This window comes from Cupressus sempervirens, chromosome 4, assembly GCF_028749045.1.
Source record: "Cupressus sempervirens isolate cs-2001-9-10 chromosome 4, ASM2874904v1, whole genome shotgun sequence".
Lineage (NCBI taxonomy): Eukaryota > Viridiplantae > Streptophyta > Pinopsida > Cupressales > Cupressaceae > Cupressus > Cupressus sempervirens.
Genome location: NC_143121.1, coordinates 518,140,313 through 518,160,794, shown reverse-complemented (window position 1 = coordinate 518,160,794; position 20,482 = coordinate 518,140,313). Strand labels below are relative to the sequence as shown.

Sequence of the window (20,482 nt, the reverse complement as noted above, 5' to 3'; positions counted from 1 at the left end):
GCTAACCATGCAAATTCTTACAATAGTACAATTTATCTCATTAGGAGACTCAATCAAAGGCATAAATGTATCCATAACTCAATTCGTCCAATATTGATTCAATCTTCCATCATACATAGCATGTTTACCATATTGACAAGGTCTACCCAATGGAATATGATAGCAATCCATAGGCATAATATCACACAAAAATTCATTAGAGTAATATGCAATCTTTAACTTCACAATGCATTGCTTACTTATCAATATCTTATGTTCTTCCCCAATCCATGAAATATGATAAGGTTTAGGATGCTTCAACCTCTGCAACTACGACTTTGTAACTAGATCCTTTGACACTAAATTTGTTGAACTTCCACTATCAATGATCACTTTGCAATATTTCCCAGCTATCTTACATTTGGTCTTGAAAATACTTCTCCTATGAATAGGTTCTTTACCCTCAGTTCTCTCACTACACATAGTTCTTCTCACCATCAAATTTTATCCAACCTTAGGATCACTCTGATGGTGCACATATTTACCTCATATCACAACATTCTTGCTACCACCTTCATTCTCACCAAAGTATCTACATTCAAAGGATCTATGCCCTTCTTTGCCACATCTAAAACAATTACTACGAAAGCCACCTCTAGAATAAGAATTACCTCTTCCTCGGTAAGAATTAGTACCTCCTCGGTAAGAACTACCACCTTTCCACTCAGTCTTTCTTTTATCATCACTTTTCCACTCAGATTTTCCCTTATCTTGCACATAATTATTAGATCTGCACCTTCTCCATAAGCTTTTCCTCTACCTCTTTGGAATCTACCACCTCTACCTCTTTGTCTTTGTTCATGCTTCTTTGTCAATATCTCCTCATTCTTCAAGGCATATTGATATGCTTCTTCCCCACTTTCCAATTTCACAAAACTTATCTCATCTTGAATTCTAGAGCTCAATCCATTTAGATATCTTACAACTTTCTCAACTTCATCATCCACATGTCCAAATCTGATGTCCAATCTATAGAATTCCTCAGTATACTCCTTAATAGTAATATCTTTATGTCTCATATTTTGTATCTTTCTCAACAAGCTAACTTGGTAATCAACAAGGAGGAACTTCTTTACTTTATTCACCATTTTTAGCCATTTCCTAACCTTCTCCTTTCCTCTTCTCCATATATCAATTTTTAAATGCTCCCACCACAATGAGGCATGACCTTTCAACCTAGTGACTACAATCTTCACCTTACTTTTATCATGAGTGCCCTCAAACTCAAAGAACTCCATATCAAAGATCCAATCCAACACAACATTGGTGTCCAAATTTCCACCATAAGGAACAACTTCCACACCAAGATTTGAATGTGCGGTACATAATATCATCAACAATCTCCTTGTCCTGATCTTCCTTCAGTTTTGGATTAGGGTTTGGTGCCATTGCTTCATCATCACTCACATCATCCAGATGTGCTCCTCTCCTCTGGTCTATCTGCACAACGTATAATCTAGCTACAATTTTTCTCAACATATCTATTATAGAAGTATCAACATTTCCTCTACCTCAAACCATTTTGACAACAAGTTCCTACAAGATCGTAACCCTCTACAAGTTATAGGTCAAATCTATAGATCTGCCACCCTACAACCAAATCCAACTTAGGGTTCTACATGATCCAATCTCCTTAAGGATGAACCTCAAGCTCTAACATCACCTAACATAAGGAGGGATTGAAATAGCTAGGGCCAAAGACTCACCTAACTATCTAATCACCTTGTTAAGTAAACACAACAGAAGCAAACAACATAGAGAACAACACCAAGGAGCAAGAGAACAATAATAAATTTATTTATTCATCAAATTATTAACATACATGCCTACTTTTGAGGCCTTCTGGGTTATGACCAATAAGATTTACAAAATTCTAGACTTATACTCCTCACAGATCCTTAATACAAACTTCCAACTCTTTTGCTTCACTCTCCCATTCAGCCTCTCTGAATGATTCCTTTACTTAAACCTAAACACCCTATTGTACTTACCAAACTTACTTACATAAGATTCTAGATCTTTACATAATAGAAGACCAAGCTTAAAATGACATGCACACATCCAAGGACAAGATCCTTACATTAAATTCACAATCCAAATTAAATACATAAATCGGCTCAAACTAAGAACCAATCACAGTTAGTGGTGAGAAAATCCTATGTTGACCAAGCATTAGCATCGACCAAGAAAGTTAGTTGATGTTTAGCTAGAAATCTTAAATAATGATTGAGTATTTCAGCGTTGATCGAGTGTTAGAATTCAGTGATTGTTGAGTGACAATAAAAGATCAAATTCAAAGGAATTGTAAGATCAAGCTGACTCAGTTGATTTATTTGGAGAGGTAAAATGTGTTGAAGATTAGATTAATGAGTTGAATCAATAAATCCAAGATGGTGATCAGGTAAAGACCTAATAGAAGGATTCTAGAGAAGTTTCTAGAGGATGATCAAGAAGTTGTATAGATACATTGGATCGAGTTGAAGCTAATCGTAAATCCTAAGATCTATAGTGGATGTAGAAAATGGTAAAGTACAAGTTGCCTATTTATAGGGATACTAAACCAAACATTTGGTGCTATGTCTAGTCAAGCCGAGCCGAGCCCAACCAGTGTCTATGAGCGAGTTCCTATACAAAAAAAAGGTTGATCAGAAGCACACAATAGTGTGAATGCGAAGCTAAAGGAGAAAGCTTGTAGATGTGATGTTGTTATTGATAAATGAATTTGAGCAGAAGGCTTAAGAGTTGATGAGAAGAGTGGACTGAATTCTTGAAGGGTGTCCAAGAAGATCAAGATATGAGATGAAAATGAAAGGCTTATCAGTGAACTAGCATAAGGACTGAACAAAGATTTGAACCAACAAAAGTGAGTTGTAATCACATAGATCAAAACCTATTGTTTTCTTTCTTATCATTGTAAATAGTTTGTATTGAAATCCTTTTAACAGAGCTTGGCTGGGATCTTAGTTTTGTCTCTGGCACCAAACAATGAATTGTAGTCATATGAGTTTTGGGCTCTTTGTAATCACTATATTCTCAATTTGGGAATCTCTAGGACAATATTCATTAGTGTTGATATAGATACTCTCTCTTGATGCAATATTTCTTCTTCTGCATCTTTTTTGTATCAAACAATGACAATAGTTTTTTTTTTTCTGGTTATTTTCTCTAGGAGCTATTTTGAACCAGTTATTATTAATATAAATATAGTGTTTCATCAAAAAAAAAAAAACCTCTATAATTTTAAAAATCTTATCTCAAGATCCATTTCGATGAGAAGACAAAAAATACAACATAAATAATTTGAAAACAAATTGGAAAAAACTATCAGATGATTATTTTTCAAGTATACCAAGAATAGGGAATTGAGGAGCCACAATGATTATATTTTGAATACAATTCTCCTCTAGAAGTCTATCATGAACTACAACTTTAATCTTTCTACTAAAACTGCATTAAAGAGTAATGTTTCATCTCAACAGAAAAGGCTCTATTATCCAAAAGAAGTACAACCTCACTTATGTCTCCAAGTATCAATGAGTATCTATGACTATCAAATTCATGATAAAATCAAAATATAATATCTCACTATCATGATAAAATCAAAATATAATCGCTCGTTATCATGAAAAATATCAATGCACTATATTCAAGGATAGATCTAGAATGCCAAAAATACACTATGTATATGTAGAATCTAGGAAGACACCAGAATATTATGACCTAATATATTCTCCTAAGAGACAAAATGATCCAATAACCTCGTCCTACTTGAGAGGGCATGTGTATCATACCAAATATATAATGCATGATCAAAAGTCCACCAGGGCACAATACTAAATAAGCTTCCCAACCAAGGATCATTAGTCAAAATCAAAGTCATAAGTTGATACCATACCCAAACACTCCAAGAGTCCTCCATGGTAATATAAGACAATATCTCCAAGAACACGAGGATAACTATATTCTATGAATAAAACTTAGAGTGTCATTTAGTACTCAAATTGCATACACGAATCATTATCCAATAGTATTTCCACATGACAACCACAACCACTATGTATGGATATGCATCACCAAGTGATGAAACCACATCATTGCCAAAGTTTTCACTAAATTGTGATATTGAGCTATCCATGTCATCATGATAAAATGATCCTTACCTGAAAAAAATTAAGATTGCAATATAGTTAAAGAATCAAATTATCATACCAATAGCTCCAAAGAATCAATTAAAACTAAAATCTTGAAACCAAGAAGATAAACCACCACATACTAGACCTCCCAATAGGTAAACATCCAAGCATTATAATCATATATCCTCTCATCACCATGCAACATACCAATGTAAAATTAACCACATGGAAGGCCAACTATTTGGACGTGCATCAACATGAAAAAATACTTGAATCTCAATAAACAATACTCATTGAGATCCTCTCACTAAAGCCAGTGAATGTCATCAACCAACTAGATTGAATAACTTTTAAATCCCAAGCCAATGAAATGTGGAAAAATACTCATCATGCCAATAATCTATGAACTAAGGGTTCATTTGGCAGTGGGAATTAGACTAGAATGGGCACTTGTAAATACCCAAAACTTCATATCCTCATTTGGGTGCACCACATTGGAATTGGAAATAAGAATACATATTCCCATTTTGACCCCGAAATGAACATTTTCTATTCCACCTAAATAGGTGGAATAGAAAATGCCCATTCCTATTCTAATTTTCCTTTTGAAAATTTGATAAAATTTCAAAGTTTTCTTCAATGAAGGTTCACAATCCAAATTATCAATCATGCAAAATGTGTGGCTTGCATTTTTTTTGGACCTGTGTAGATTATTTGAGTCTATTTGGATTGCTTGAAATATTTTGAATTAGAGTGGAACAAATGTGTGGAGCATTTTGTGAGAGGAAGGATGTCGTTAAGGCTAAAAAAATTTATTTGTAGGCCACTTAGCATCCTCATCTCTTGGGGTATCATTTTTCTCAACATGTTGCCTATGTCAAGTATATGGAGCATCAAACAATTTCCTACATATTTAGGGACATTGATGCTTAGATTATTATGGTTGAGGGAAATTCCTTTCATTTTGGGCAAGTTGTTGTAGATATCCTCTGGAATTGACCCCTCAAACATGTTTGTACTCAATGATAAGTATCATAATAAGTATATATTCACAAAGAATAATACACTTTCACCATCTGGTCAAACCTTTTATTGGATCAGAGGTGTCATTGTTTCACAAACCACTAACGGGGCCACTGGTCAATAAGTTTGAAGTCATCGTATATGGTCAAATGAGGGTCACCATGAAAATTTGTTCACAACTTCATATTCAAATTCCAATTTCAATTTGTCTAATCAAAAGAGAATAGGAATACATATTCCTATTTTCTATTCCAAAATAACAAACCTAGTATAACAAATCCCTATTCCTCTATTACTATTCTACAACCAAATAGACCCTAAGATAACAAAGATAACTTGCACACCTCTTATAACTCAAGCACTAGATAAACTTGATGAAACCACATCATTACCCAAGTTTTCATTAAATTGTGATATTGAGCTATCCATGTCATCGTTGCAAAATTATCCTTGATAAAATTTAAGATTATAGTATATATAGCTAAAGCAATCAAATTATCATACCACTTGGTCTGGAAAGACTTGAGATCTAATTTTTCAACCAATTTTACAATTAAATATACAAAGAAATCTAGAAGATAAGAACAACCTTCTTAACACTAAACCATACCATGACCTATCAAAGGAACACATGGTCATCTTGTGCCAATATTCGATTGTGAATGACTATCTATTGGACTACAATTATTACCATTCTTGTACTTGTAATCACCTTTTGTTGGAATGAGCCTCTTCATCTCCAAATACTTGAAATTGATAACCTACTATGGCTTTAAGGGTCCGTTTGGTTCCTGGAAGATGACAAGAATCGACTTTTTCAAGACCCAGATTTTGAAAATTTGTGCGTTTGTTTCAAAATTTTCAAAATGGAATTAGCATATGTAACTTCCAATTTTGCCTCAAAATCAGGTTTTCCAACTTCCTAAAAAAATAGGAATTGAAAATCAAAACCTGGTTTTGTTTTTTAAGGAGTCTAAAAACAATAGATTGGACTACTTTTTGAAGTTTTCTTTCAATTTCAAGCTTACGCATAAAAATGTGTCTTTACACGCATCTTCTGAGTGAAACAAACCAGTTTCAGTAAAATCCCAAAAATCGTAATAAAGATATACAAAACCTTGATTTGGCTAAACCAAAGTTTGTAAAAATCTGAATTTTTAAAATTCCATGAACCAAACGGACCCTAAAGGAATATCAAAAAAATCCACTTGATCTGCTCAATGTCTATGAATACCAATGCAGTAGAAATTAAAATGGTCTAAAAATGGCGCCGCCCAGACTTGAACTAGAGACCTTCAGTGTGTTAGACTGACGTGATAACCAACTACACCATGGCACCGATGACTTAAAAAGAAACTTTCAAGTTAATCATTTTTACTAAAGTTTGCTTTGATGAATAGTTTATAGTTGCTGGCTGCGGCCATGTTGTTTGCTCTGGCTTCGGTCGATTGAACTCATTCGCGGGGTGATCCTGTATCCCCCAGCCCTTTTTTGTGAATTGTAATCTTAGTAAATTTTATTAATTGAAAAGGACTATTCATCAATTTTTTTTTTGCTTTGTAGGCATTTCAGATAATTTCAGGCACTTCATATTAAAAATAGAACAAGCTCATATTAAGGACTGACTTATTCCACTTTTGATTCACATGGTAGCGACGTTGAACTCCAAACTCAAGTTTTCTATGTTCCAGGCTACCTATGACATGATTATTACCTACCATCATAATTTACGGTGATAAATTCATCAATAGTAATCCACAATCCAATCATCTAATCAACTAGAAATAAGTCGAATTGGAAGTTGTAGGATCTATAAAGAAGTTATAAAGAAGTGTGAGGCTCTAAATGTATATTTGAAGAGATCAATGATTTTAAACTAGACGTTTAATTTAATTTTTAAAAAGTATTTAGATATAAATTTGAAGAGGAGTTATAAAATTCTACCATTTTAACAATCTAGTTTCGAGTAGACATACATTGTTTCAATTAAAATTCAAGTAAATTAGTGTATCAAAGGTCTTTGTTAAATTAAAAATTAATCAATGTATAGAGATAATGACCATTTAAATCTACAACAAGATAATCTTATTAGGAAAAGACTTAGAAGAGACCCAAGTAGATTGAGAATCTCTTCACGTGTCCTTTAAATATAAGTGGAGTTCTTGAAAATTTCCTTCAAGAAAGAATTAACATAAATACTCAACCACCATAATGAGTATGACTCACATTTCAATAAATAAGTATAAAATTTTGTAGAAGATACTCTTCAGTCACTTTGAACCACCAAAATCCAACTAATTAGGACTCCCAAAGATAGAGCTCTAAGCAATTAATCAATGATTTTGTTCAAGTCAACAAAAGGCTAAGATATTTGAGATACTAGCATCGTGGAAAACCTTTTAAAATTACAAGTATGAGATAAAACCAAAGGGGATCCCATTGCCTCCCAATTCTTCAATTTCTGAACTCACAATACAAGTAGTGATTTCTTCATGTCTCCATTTCCTTAATACTCAAAATGGGAATTTTAATCAACTAGATAACTACTTGTCATGGAAAATTAAACTCTTAAAACAATTTCACTCAAAGATTTCAAAATCTAAAGACATTGGTATCTAACTTCAAAATCTAAAGACATTGGTATCTAACTATCTAACCCCATCATGCAAAAAGAACCCTATGTACCATTCCAAACACAAATATTGCAAGGGTATCTAATTTAGAGAAATAATCTTATCTTCACATAACCTCTTTTCAAGGACATATCTCAAATACCTCAAGGAACATTTGGATCTCACATATATAATATTTGATTACCATGTCCTCTTGTAGAACTTCTAAAACTCAAGGGAGTGGGAGACAACAATGTGCATATCAATTAAATTACACTATAACGACACCAAAACTCCTTGGGATAAGGTGGTGGTTATTTTTTAAAATTATGTTGGTCTCTCATATTGGTATCTAGATCAACTTATCCCCTCCCTCAAAAGGTATCAATGCATTCTTTTTGACAAGTTATTCTTATTAGCTAATGTAAATGATTCATATATTCTTCAACTAGTGTAACAAAAATGGATCATAGAAAACTATGAGAGCTCTTCTCATATGCATTGAACAAGGATACATGGTAGGAGCTTCACAATCCCCTTTACCAATCTTATGAAGATTCTCCCAACAACTCTATAAGAATAAATTGGTAGCTATTATTAATAGTGAAAAAAAGTAGTATGGTGCCAATGAAAAAACAATGACACAAGAAGAAAATAATGAACCTTCTACACCTAAAATCTTAAAGAATAATAATAAAAGTATCTATAGAGTAATATACATTGACCACCTAAAAGAAACTATGAAAAAAGATGCAAACAAAAAGATATAGCATACGAAAATCCCCTTATACTTTTTTTTGGAGTGTATTGTCCTAAAAATTTAGCAACCATGATTGGATGTTTTAGGACATATTAGACCCCACTTTGGTGATTTGATCTCTGAATTCCATTATGCTTGTTCCTATCAACTTGTCTTTTCTCTCCTGACTTCTTTTCATCTATCTTAACATCCCCCACAAATTTTGGCACATTTCCCATTGTATAAAATTCCTTTGTCTTGGACATTTGGGGCCCAAATTTGGCCTAGGGCTTAATATCAAGATACTAGAATGAATTTTGATCTTGTGGATGACCTAGATCATTCTTGAATCCCAAAACGAAGGAGTAAGCATATAATAGACCTTATCTCTCCTCATTTTTCATATCACGACCATACTTGAGCATTCTGGCAATGAAGTTGTTAACATTTTCAAGAAGTCAAGAATAATTGAGCAATTGGATTCAAGACTTGAAGGAAAACACCCAAGATCAAGATCTTCAAGTTCTAATTCTCTATGACCATTCAAGCCAAAGATAATATTAACCAATTTATGAAGTAGAGGAATTATCCCTCAATAAAGAAGACACTTTCTTCATCAACATTCTCTCCTTCATTACAATCAATTTTCAAGCATATTTACATTCTAGATCTAGGAGTGGCATTCATAGATCTACGTATCTGTGAGGGAATCCTCGAGTCTACATCACATTCCAATCTTTTGATTTAAAAAACGTTCAAGAATCTCAATGGGTATGAGAAATTTATACATTCATCCATGAGGGTTTATGCAAGCCAACATTTTCCCTTATTTTCATGTACATGCAAAAACTAGTTGCAAAGCCACTATATTAGGATCCAAAAATTGGTTAAAGTCAGAAGTTTTCAAAAAGAATCAGTTGGATTTTCCTACTACAAAATTTTGTTGGCACTTTGTTCCTAGGTATAGGGTGAGTTTATCCCTATACCCTGCATTTCAGCCTAAATTTCACCCATAGATTAGATATACCCTGCATTTCAGCCTAAATTTCACCCATATATTAGATATGTGCTTTGGTTTTCATTTCAAAGCTTTTGTGCTCATTCTTAATTTTTTTATCATTGTCCTAATCATGCTTAAATTGCATCATTTATTATTTTTATTTCATAAACCATATATTTTAGTGACTGATCATTGCCCCTATTTAGCTCATGAGTCACTTATTGGGAGCATATTCCTTCCAAATTAAGAAACTAATAAAAAGAAGAAGTGATTTGCCCCATTTGTATGTTTTTTCCCTTTTCACCATGTAGATTATTTGGTGAGCCCAAATCATAACATTTCTAATTATGATTTTTTTTTTAGATCTACTTTGTATGCATTACATACTTCTCATTTTGGTAGTTAGGTCTATATCTACTTTGCATGCTTCACACTAGACCTTTTTCTTGGATATTTAGATGTGTATTTAATTATAAAGTTACTATTTTTCTTAAACTGAATTGCATATCTCTTTCAAATCTTAAATTTACATTAGATCTTTATTTTCCTTTATGCATGAGTATTATTACCTTAAATACTACTTATAGCATTCTAGTTAGGAGAATCCATAAACTTATGGATTCCTTTGATTACAAGTCATTTATTTTTGTTGGGAATCTTGATGAGATCAATATGTATACTAATGAAATTAATCCTATTATTGAGAAACAATCTTCAGGGGATTCTTATCATGATGAAGATAAGGTCTTAAGAGTCCCTCCTATGCAAATTCAAAAACTTTCCAATGACTTTAAAAATTTTGAGTTATAGCTGGGACAAGAAAATTCTAATCCTTGGATATATCCGTTATACAATATTTAGGAAGATAAATCATAATGATGAACATGGTGCGAGCATTTCAAGTAGTATCTCTCATCTCATTAATAAAATTGTCAACCCCGTTAGAGATTGTTCCCAAGAACTTGGTTTGATTCCACCTACCACTAGTGTTGAAACCTCCATTCCTATTTCAACTTCTATTCCTAGTATGACCACTTGTGTTCCATCCATCATTACTACTTCCATTTCAAATATCAATCCTACACATGTTAGTATTCCTAATCCTATTATTCCCACTATCCCTTCAAGTGTTCTATATGTTTGTTTTCCTTTATCAATTCCCACTTACAATAGTATTCATTTTTCATAATTTTAAACCATTCATTCTATTTTTAATAATTCTCCAAACATTTCAAACATATCTCCCACTAATATTTCTATCAACTCTACTATTACTGGCTTGGTGCAAACTATGTCTTCATTACAATAAAAAATTATTTCCATGAACCAATACAGATTCAACATTCCTTCTTGTGACATTGCTATTCATTCATCCCTAGATATCATTTGTCTTCATTCCACAATAGATGTAGCTTCCCCATATTAAGACTTATAATGGTTAAGGTTATCCTTTAAATCACATCAAAACCTTTTAAATATTATGTTGTGATTTCTCTTATGATCATAGGTTATGGTTAAATTGTTCAATAGAACTAAGTTCTAGATAAAGACTTGTAGTGGTATTGTTCTTTCTCTCCCAAGTCTTTTGAATCCCTTCAAAACCTTGCTAATGATTTCATTCAAAAATTTAAAGATAATGTTGTTCCTAATAGTTATTTGACTCATTTAATACATTGTAAGCAAGGTGTTAAAGAAAAAGTAACTAATTTTATTGGTAGATTTAAGCACCTGCATGATTAGATTTCTTATCATGTGCCTAATATTGATGTGCAATAAATTTTCTTTTCTAATTTAAAAAAAAAGATACTAGAGATAGTATTTTTATTTTCTAAATTCTCTTTTTCACTCAACTATTTTCAATGCTTCATAATTATCAACTACAAGGTGAGCCAATTTGAGAGAACCACTATGATGACTCTAGTTTTTAAGAGTGATGTCACATCCCAAGACTATAACAAGTTTTAAAAGCCAAAGAGATTCTTCAAGATACAATAATTTATCTAATGATGATGAGCTAGTAGTAACAACATCCAAAGGTGTGGCTCCTTTGTCATGTTTATTTTTAGACTTTCTTGTAATTTTACCCATGTGTTTAAAAAAATTCATACAATGATTTTGAAGTTAATTCATTCTAAAGTGTTAACTCTTCTTCCTATTAAAAAAATTTCGAAATCATTTGATCATCAAAACTTTTTTCAATACCATCGCCAGCATGATCATGATATGAAAAGGTGAACTGCCATTTGAAATATGTTATTCAAGACTTTTTTGATTCCAATACTATATTAGTTTAAGGAGTTAATGATCAATGAAACAAATAGGTAGCACCAATTAACCAAAACTTGAAAATCTATATCAATCCTTTCAATCTCATTCAACCAATACAATTAAGCCTACCAGATCTTTTACTTCTTTCACTCATATTGTTGATTAAGATTATATGTATGTTGAATTTGATAATATTATCAACCTTATTGATCAATCCCCACCTGAACCAAAGACCAAATGTAAACCTCATCTTTGAATTAGGTTTTACCCTAGTGAGACAACTCTTCATGGTCCTCTTTACATTGTGGAAAAGGTTGATTCTATCTATTCTCATGGTGTCCTTATTGACCCTATTTGCATGGCGAATGTGACAACTAAAGAAATTTTTTACAATAGACAATTGAAAGATGATTTCTATGATACATTTGATATTATGATCCAAACATGCAATGATTTCGCCTTTTCTACCCATGGTTCCATTTTGTTTCCTATCAAATGACATATCCCCTATTTGAAACCCTGTCATAATGTATTACTTAGTTAAATTATAGATTATGCATAATAATAAAAATAAACAACAATAGCATATTGGTAAATAGTCTATTTGAAATAGCCCATGGAGAGTCAATAATTTTTTAAAAATTTATTAATACAACTTATTAAATAATAAGTCATTAAATCACTATAATTAATATCGATATCTATCCATATATTTAATTAATCAATTATATTAAATATCCACATTAATCAACCATTACACTTGATAATCTAAATTAATAAATATTAAAGAAGTTAATTATTAATCATTAATGAATTTAAGGGTCATGACCTGTAACCCATAACTACACAACAAGCATAAATAGGGGAGTATAATAATTAGGATGGGGATATAAGGAAAAGTAAACTAGAAATTGCACCTTATTATGCAATGATACCGTCATAGAGCTATGGAAGATTGGCTAAGTATTTGTCCTTTTCACCCTACACCATTTGAGCAACAACATGAGACTTACAAGCATAGTCAAGCTTTTTATGACAACTACACTAGAAACAAAAATTGGAAGACCAAGAATCATAACTCAGAATCCACCTCTTACAATAAGACGAATACAACAACTAGAAGACCAAGAGTTACAATTTAGAATTTCACAAAGATATCCTGCTTGGGATTTGAACTAGGGTCTCCACAATGATAACTTGTTGCTTCAACCAACTAAGATAAACCTCTTGGACATTAATTAACATTATGGATCCTTGGAACCATTAATGTGTGTATTATAACCTTTGACATTGTCATTTTTTAAAATCTATAATATCTTTGTTCATATGCAACTACATCATAGAATTAGTAGTATGCTTGAATGACTTAGAATTAGTAGTGTCTTTGAGTACTTGTGTTCTATGCGCTCGTATAAAAAAATAGAAACATACAAACATAAATAAAAATCTGCATATCAAAAACTATGCAACAAAAATAGATTGGCCAAGCATATAAACCAATTTTTTAAGGAAATAATCAGTGTTAGGTAGTAAGGAAAATAAACTATCATCTTTCCAATTAACTACCCTTCCCTAATGAATCCCCATTCAACACCCTTCTCATTAGTTCGACCCCTCTAAATCAAAGAAATAATTCTCTACCAATTCAAGTTTTGATAGTTCAACTATAACCGTATAAAGTTCAAATTTAAGCCAAGATTATGCTTAGGAAAATTTAATTAATACCTCACGAAGAGAAAAAAATACTTATCTAAATACAAAAACATCATTTTTTTCAAGATAATTTCCATCTAAAGGAAAAACTATAGTAGGATGACAATTTACTACTTTCTACTCAATGAAATTTATCACACCCTTTTTTTCTTAAGGAGGCACAATCATTTACAAGTCATTGAAATTATGGAGCAAAATAATTAATCTAGTGTCTGATATTATCTTGTAGTCATGGTCACCTATTTTATCTCCACCATGCTTCCCTATTTATGTTATAAATGTTGGTTTATACACCACAACATTTCTATAGTAGTATATAAGATTTTCTTTCCCCTATACTGGAATTAACACAATTATCTACTAGCAGAAGGGTTAAATAAATTCTAGTTAGCATCATAGATTTAAGGGTTTGGTTTTGATGCAACTTCTAGGTTAAAACATAAGCTATTCAAAGTGTGTATCATGTCATACGCTTAAACATTACACACTAAGGCTTGATCCCTATACTAAAAATATAATCAAAGTTGACTTATTTTAATGAGCTTAATTTCTTTCTTAGTATGTGATGTTTAAGGATAGTAGTAAGATATATCCACTGAACCAAATCTAACCAAATTTTACATAGGATTGTGCACTAAAAGTGAAATGTAACAATCTTTTCCCACTAGTGTTAGGAAAGCTACATGCATAAACATTTTCCAAATGTCAATTTATAGGGGAAACATAAAAGATTTCAAATCTACTCTAGAACATTGAGATGCACAGGAAAAACAAGAAAGAGAAAAATAATATGCACAGAAGATAAACACAGAAGACCATATTTAACGTGGGAAACCCTTTTGGGGAAAGTCCCACCACCCAAAAACTCCCGAGAAACTATGTATTCTAGTAAATACTTTTCATGCAACCAACTCTGGTTTCTAGATAGGATCACAACCTTAGATTGCCTTTACAATCAACTTAACTTTCCCAGCCCCTTCAGCCTAATGATTCCCGCAGACATTTATATGCTTCATAATTTGTTATGGAATCTGGTGCATTAACTATCAAGAAAAAATGGTTACTGGAAGCCTTGGAACTCATCCATCCAATAGTTAATCATCCATTTGACGGTCACTCATTTAGGTATCATCTAATGACTTGGACACCTCCAATCACTTAGACACCTTTGGTGATGGTCACTTGGATGCCTTTGGTCATATGGACGCCTTTAGTCATGCGCCTTCAGTCACATAGATGCCTTCGATGATGCGGACGTCTTTTGTGACATGGATTCCTTTGGTGATGCAAACACCTTCAATCACACAGATGCCTTCAGTCATGCATATGCCTTCGGTCACATAGATGCCTTCAGTCACGCGGATGACTTTGGTCACACAGATGCCTTTACTCACAAGGATGCCTTTAATCATGTGGATGCTTCAATCACGTAGATGCTTCTGTCATGTGGATGCCTTTGGTGATGTAGATGCCTTTAGCGATGCAGACATCTTCGGTCACTCTAACACCTTCAGCATCAGGCCAATTCCTTTGGCATACCCACTTCATTGCCAAGCATACCACAATTCCAAGTCATGACAAACCCTTCACAGTAGGTGGAATCACATGTATGACGTTTCATCGTACAAGTACGGTATACGATATCTCACTGTACAATGAACAACCATCGTACAGACTTGTCATTCTCAACAACTAGCATATTACTAGATGTCTCTAGTGCCCCTTAATGAGTGGGGTGTCCAAAACAAAAAATGAATATCTAGCTAAATTTTAAGTTGCACTAGGGAAAGAGAGAGCAAATACGGAGCAGACCAGAATTATTCTTTCAAAAAAAAGAAAACAAACAATTACATCGATTGTTGTTGCTGGAACTTGCCAAATTTTTGCCTAAGAGGAAAAAGAGAATTGTTAACAATGTGCATGGAAAGGCTTTTAATTAATTTCCTCCTACAAAACATGGTAATCCAATTGCATACCAACGATAACAAATACATGCGTAATTACAGCTCATCAATAGATTGTTCTACTAGATAAAAAGTAGTACTCTGTGGATATAGTACAATCAGAGGCAAATACCTCTTCCCCAACAAAAAGATTCACAATGGGATTCTCCTCTTTCTCCAAAAGCTCTGCAAATTTTTATTTTATGATAAACCAGAACCAAGTGTTTGCATGCAGTAACGAAGAAGTGTTTTCTTTCTTCAGCATTTTTCTATTTAATACCCAAGATGGCATCCCCAAGTGGAGTTCTGATTCCTATGAAAGAGGAAACTTTAAAAAAAAAATCCAACTGTTTCTATTTACCTGTGGCTAAGTCTTACTATTTCATTTTAATAATAATAATTCCAAATTTCACTTGTTTTACTTGAGCCATGTTCCCATTTACATGTTGAATTCATTGTTTTTGCAGTCATTAAATGAGTCACTCAACAATGTAAGCCTTCATGGTTATGCATAATACTTTCAATTTAATCACTCCCTCTTATTATTCATTTATTACTTTTCCAAATGCAAAATAATAAGTAAATCACTAATCATCACATGCATTATCATTAAGAGAAGGGTTAAGACACAATATAATTACATGAACACTATATGTATGATGTCTAAAGTGTGTGTGTGAACTAGATGATCCGATACCAATCCTACCGACGAGCTAACCTTCTCTACCTTGGCCACACCCTCACTGTCAATCTTGCAAAAACTCAAACACTCACAATCATACCCATGAATCAGTATCCCAAAATACTAAGAAATACAACATGTGAGTAATAAGATATATCAATTAAATCAAAGATTATTATAATTGATAACACCAAATGCCACACTAATCAAAATCATGGGATTATCAAAAGTGATAATCATTGCATAGCAATGTACATGATATCTTATCATATATGCATGTAACTTAGAAAGTAATCATTAATAGTGACTTCACTCATCAAAGTCTAAATAAACATCGATCAGTATAGTTTTTTGACAATATAGCATCATCATCATCATATTTCCATCAAAAGTAATATAATAATCAACATCATGGATCAATAAGCATCATTATGCATCACATTAGCATGTATCTAATCAATATGATAAGTCAAACTAAGAGATAACTACATCAATAGTCAAACAACTTATCAACTAGGAGTCCAAATAGATAACTCAAGACAACTAAATTGTCAGTTGATGTCAATTGACCAAGTTGACTGAGTCAAATGTGTCGATGACTTCCTATAAAATAGGAGTCACACAACATGGGTTGTGACATTTTGAGTGTTGGATGAGCTAGTGAGCCCCATAATTCAACGATTAAATTCAAATTTTGTAAGTTAATTTTTTTTACATGTAAATATAGTTATTGGAGCTAATTCTATGATCTTCAATAGACTTCTTATGTCTCTAATATTTAGTTAAATTGGTTAATTATTTCTAAGATCATATTGACACAAGTATTTTAAGAAAATAATGAGTTTGTCAAAATAATAGATAAAAATAAAAATTGAGGATTAAAAATATTTGTAATATAAATATAATTTAAATAAGATTTTATCTTCATTAGAAATTTATATGTGAAAGCTAATAGATAAACTTTATTACCTCCTTTTCCATACTAAATCACTTCACCAATGGAGAATAACCTTGTCCCAACAAACAAACATAAACCTCTAATGGACAATTAGTTCATCCCAACAAACAAACATAAATCTCCATATCATGCAATGTTGGTATCTATTGAGCAGTTCTTGGAGACAATATGTCAAATAGTTGCCTTGCCTTTTCTATGCTTACTCATTTTGCATAACCATATACAAGGGAAAGGGCAACAACAACTATCAAAATTTTGTTGTGATGGATGCCCATACCTTGTTTGTCGTCAAATCATATAGCCTATAAGCCTTTGATTTTTCACTATAACCCATAAACAAGCATTTGTGACTGTTTATTTCCAACTTTTTTCTCTTTTCATCAAGAATATCTGACCAAGAAATACACACCCAAATACTAAAAATTACCAATCTAGGGCTTTCTACCACTCCAAGCTTCTTCAGGGGTTATATTTGTGAGGGCTTTTGTGGGAATTATGTTCACAATATATGGAACACAAGAAACACCCAAGCCCCAAAATTTATTGTGTAAACTTTTAAAATACAACATACAACAAGTCATTTCTAAAAGAGCCCTATTCATTCTTTCAACCATCCCATTTTATTGAGGACTATAAGGAATTGTTTGTTGTGCTTTAATGTCACAACTTTCACAAAATGCCTCAAATGTATATTTACAATATTCACCCCCATTATCCATTCTTAAGCTTTTGATTCTTTTTTCACTCCGATTCTCAACTAATGCCTTAAATTTTGAAAAACTTCAAATGCTTCATTCTTACTTTCAAGGAAATAAACCCACATTCTTCTACTATAATCATCAATAAAGGTAAGAAGATACTTGGCACCTGAAAGTGAAGGATAACATGATTCACATAAATCACTATGAATGAGTTGTAATGAATGATTATCTCTCCATGCTTCACATGGGTCAAAAGGATGTCTATGATGTTTACCTAGCACACATCCTTCACAAACTCCTTTAGATGGTGAATTTTATGTTAATCTTTTAAACATATCCATTCTAACCATATCTTGTATTTTTGTATAATTTATATATCCAAGTCTAGCATGCCAAAGTTTTGACATATAATTAGCTTGAGCAATATAATCCTGAGAGTGCATAAATTCATCATCAACAAATCCCACAAATTTAAATAGACTCTCTTCATGATCAACTCTACCAATATAAACTATATTGCTTGGGTCTTGTTATTTCTAATAATAACTTGATTGGTAGTAACAAAAAACTTATATCTAGCTTGAACTATTTTGTATATTGAAATAAGACCTAATCCTTCCACCAACAAAACATGTTTTAAAGATCCATTTGTTACATTAACATTCCTTGTCCCTAAAACTAGAAGTTTCATTTTATTGCCAATAGTAATTCTTGATCTAAATTCTTTCCTTCATAAAAATAGAAATCAAAGATCTATCTTGTCTTGTGAAATGATGCACCTAAATGTAAAATCCATTCTTTAATAGAATCTGAAGCAAAGTATCCCCCTTTAACATTACATTTAATTTTAGGTGTAGCAATTACCTCCTTACTTGATTTCTCTTTCCCTTTTGGGGAGACGGCTAAGTTGTGTCTATCATTCTTTCCATCCTTAAGCCTTTCTTGCTTCGGTTTGTACTGTTGCCTTTCATTGTCCTTCCTTTTTAAACAAAATATCTCCATGTGATTTTCACCACCACAATACCTGCAAATAATGGGTTTTCTTCCAGCTTGTTTTTATCCACCATCATTTCTAGAAAAATGGTTAGAATCTTTATTGTTTTGAAATTTATTTTATCCTCTCCAATTCTTCTTTCCATCATTTCTAAATACTTTAAGTTGCATATGCATGATTTTTCTTAATACATCCTTCTTTAATATGTTGATCTTCTTTATCTAAAATAAACTTATAAAATTGATCAAACATTTATTGTGGAGCATTAGGATTTAGTTAACCCCTTTCCTTGATTCCTTAAATATGTTGTACGATTGAGGGAGCTTACTTACAACCATTACAATCAACTAAATTTTTTTTTCGCATACTCAACACCTATTTTCTTCAATTGAGCTTTTAAAAAAGTAATTTTATTGAAATAATTGAAGTCATTTTTTTCAAAATAAGATGGGTCTAAATTCACCAAATTTTTCTCTATAATAAATGTACTAGCAATATATATATCTTTATAAAAAAAATCTAATTTCACCCACAACTCTATTGGATCATCAATATCAAAAAAACATTATATTGAGATTGGGCTTAAAGCTTTACCAATAATACCTCTAGCTTGCTCCAACTTGCACTTCCAAAACTCTTTTTCTCTATCAGTTTGGGGTTCTTTAATCTCCCCACTCACTATCTTCCATAAAGCCTTTTCTCTTAAATAATTCTTGATTCCAACCTTCCAATCTACAAAGCCACTTCCATCAAATATTTGCAACACCTCATTTGTGGAGCCCATGTTAGCCACAAAAAATTTCAAACAAATACCACTCCAGCAATATAGAAGTCATATAAGAAAATTACTTTAGCTACCTATTTCTAGTTGAACCTTAGCATCAATACCATGTTAAAACAAACCATACATAAAATAAAATACCACAATAACAACTACTGCAATATGAGGAAATATGAAAAAAAGAAGAAAAAAAATAGAGATATGTAACTAATAAACAAGAATATATTAATATAACATGCAGACAACCATTAGAGCTTTCACATAGCTTATAACTATGCAATGTTCATTTGTGCATAGTACACATTTATAGAGGTAATACAAAGTTCTAGAAGTTGCTCTTCTAAAATATTCTTCATCTTAGAATGTTCTACTCAAAATTCAGAATGTTCCATTAAAGACTCTAATACTCACAATCTGGAATGTTCCATAGACGACTCTAGAAATATTCTCCCATCTACTCTAGAAAATTCTAGACAATCTTAATCTTCCTAACACAATTTCTCTACTAGGAAATCCTAAGAGATTCTCATCCAGATTTGAAGTGCTTTCCCATGTTCCTACCTTGTCTTCTACAATAAAGTACTCAATCCAATCTCTATTTCAAGGAGAATGAACATGCATATGACATAAAAGGAAGTTGGGATTCCTCTGCAATATTGGGAACCATTTGATAAGTCTAGCAGGATCAAAGGAGGATACAATACAATAAAGTGGCACTAGGTGTCTCCCATGCTAAGGGAGATCATAGTGACAGTCTACATATCAACATATCATTTTGACTATTCGCCAAAACCTACTCCAAATTTCTCAAGAATTCAGCTTTAAACAATCTTTTTCATGAGGTATAGATGTATGATTTATTCAGTTCTATGAAATAACTCATGGCTACAAACATT

The 20,482-nt window shown here is 32.3% G+C and overlaps 1 non-coding gene across 1 annotated transcript; it reads right to left on the bottom strand.

Moving 5' to 3' along the window:
* Nucleotides 1-6,460: 6,460 nt before the first annotated feature.
* Nucleotides 6,461-6,534, bottom strand: TRNAV-AAC (transfer RNA valine (anticodon AAC)). The gene has a single exon. It is a non-coding gene; the product is annotated as a tRNA-Val (tRNA).
* Nucleotides 6,535-20,482: the final 13,948 nt, after the last annotated feature.